At 24.9% G+C, this 2,648-nt stretch overlaps 1 protein-coding gene across 1 annotated transcript in view; it reads left to right on the top strand.

Annotated features, from left to right (window-relative positions):
• LOC107475814 (probable disease resistance protein At4g27220) overlaps nt 1–2,648 on the top strand; it is a 19,899-nt gene that overhangs the window by 141 nt on the left and 17,110 nt on the right. The window lies entirely within an intron of this gene.

Raw genomic sequence — 2,648 nt, forward strand, 5'->3', positions numbered from 1 at the left:
ATATCACGTCTGTATATAGTTTTGTTGTCTTTATTGGACTTGATTTTCTTTTTAGGTTATCGGTAACGAGAATTGAACACATTATATACATACTGGGTAATCCATATACTATTTGTGAGATTCTAGGAAAAAGAATTTTTAAAATAAATAAATTAAAAATTGCATATATGAAGTAATTTTTTTTCAAAGAAATTTTATAATACGTGAATTAAAAACTAAAATATAATCTTGTAATTTTAAATTTTTTACTCTTTGGTCTTGAATGAGCATATTAAAACAAAAATGGTTAAAAACTTTGTTTGGTGTTAAACTTGTGTGCCTGTGTACCAAAAAACTTGTGTCAAATTTGAGTTTCATATTAACTTGTTAAATAATTATAAAATTATCGATAATACTACACATGTACACAAAATGTCAATAATTGTATTTATGTATTCGGTGTTTAATAAAAAGTTTTTGTTATTCTATTATAAAAAATTATTATTAGTCTATTCTAAGTTTGATTATTTTAATATTATTAATTTGATTATTTTGATGATTAATTATTTAGTTAAAAAATTTATAAGTCAATACATAATAACTAGGGATGGCAAATGGGGCGAAATTCGTCGAGTTGGCCCGCATAACCCGCTAAAAAAGGCGGGTTGAACTGAAAATTTGAGACCGCCAAACTTAAAAGTCCGTCTAACCCGCACCGTCTAATCCATGGGTTTTGGTAGGATTCGGCAAGATAGGGCAAGCTTTTCTGCCGGGCCAGACTTTTTTTTGTCATGGCTTTTTTTACAATTTTCTATGATGTTATTGATATACAAGAGGATGAAAATGATAATTAAAAATGTTCTAAGTTATATTTTGGATTATGTTTTATGTTTGATTTATTATAAACTTGAAGATATTTAATTATATGTTTTGGATAATATTTGTTTTGCTTTGGACAATGTTGGTTTTACTATTTTGTTTTAGAAAACTTAATTTATAATTATGTTTCTTACAAAATCATTATAAAAACATTAATATAAATATTTATAAATTTAAAAATTATAAATTTATTAAAATGATTGTGAAATTATATATATATTATTTAATATTTAATAGTTTATAAAAAAAATTTGGCGGGCCATTAGGCAGACAAAAGAAGGAATTTAAGATCGTCTCACTAGACGAAGAGAAAATTATCATCCCGTCAAATGACGAATTTTTGACGGGACAGAATGGGGTAGAATTTTTATTTGCCACCTCTAATAATAACTGATTTAATAATTAATTTTTTATATGTATATAATTTTTTGTAAAATTAATTGAAAGTGCCTTTTTCAAATAAGGAAATCTTAAAAGAACTCGAAAATTTGTGACTCGTAAGCATATTGCATATTTTATTTTGTCAATGTAAATGTATATATTTAATATAACTACTTACCGGTATATAACTCCTAATAAATATATCACAAATAGTTCATTTTAACTTGGATATATATACTTTAACGGAGCATATCAAGAATATAATAACAAAAAAAATTTAAATTCTTAATATATTTAATTTATTTAAAATATAAAAATTTATCTTTTAAATCCTTTTAGTAAAATATTTTTATAATATTTAAAATATGTATTTAAACTCGTGGTAACAAGACTTTTAATGGTAGAGATAAAATTAAAATTTAAAGTAAATTATCAAAATAATATCTATTTTATTGTTGACAAAAATAAATAACTTCGAAAGATTAACTCTTAAAAAATGATATTAAATTTGACAAAAATAACTTATCATCATTTAATTTTATTTTCGTCAATAAAAAATGTTGAATTTGCTAATTGGTTTGTTGAGTGGACAAACTCTTTATAAGTTAATAATTAGGCAGAAGAATAAACTATTAAATATGTATTTCAAAGATTCTAACACAACGATTTTTTAAAAGATTCGAATGGAAAAATAATTTTTAAAAAATTTTGAAACTTAGACAGAAAGAAAAAACGATTACTCCCATTTTTGCTCACGGAAAATACTTAGGTGGCTAATAAAAAAATAACATGACAAATTCTTTTGATGTATGCTACAGTATTTATATATAATTGTCTAATTTATTAAAAAGAAATAAAAATTAATATATAATTTAAAAAAATATAAAAATAAATAATTTTTAAATATTTAAAATTTACATAAAGACAACTCAACAAATTCTATACTAAATTCATAGGCACCACAAATTTTCCCAATTCTTTTTTAACCCTTACCACATCATTTTCTCTCTTTTCCTTGGTCTCTTCCTCCGTTCTTCTTCCTCTCTCCCGTTAACACTCACTGCAAAAGAGATCCCAAAGAACAAAATAGATATTTTTAAGAATTTTCGCAAACACAATATTTTTCAATTTTTAGAATCACAACAATAAATATAGACACAATAATACCAAAATGGCAAAAATCCACATTCAAGTCCAATCAGGCATAGAAATACCACAACATCCATTAACAAAAAAAACAAAAAATAAAGAAAGAAAAGAAGAGAGGGACGAACGAAGACATAGAACATGAATAAAGGCGAAGAAAGAGAAAGGTGGAGGGCGACGATAAAGGAGGATGATGTCGTTGCCGCTGGCTCCGGGTTAACTGGAACAAAGAAGAGAGAGTGAAAGACACGAGTAGAACACGA

The sequence above is a fragment of the Arachis duranensis genome, chromosome 2 (assembly GCF_000817695.3).
Source record: "Arachis duranensis cultivar V14167 chromosome 2, aradu.V14167.gnm2.J7QH, whole genome shotgun sequence".
NCBI lineage: Eukaryota > Viridiplantae > Streptophyta > Magnoliopsida > Fabales > Fabaceae > Arachis > Arachis duranensis.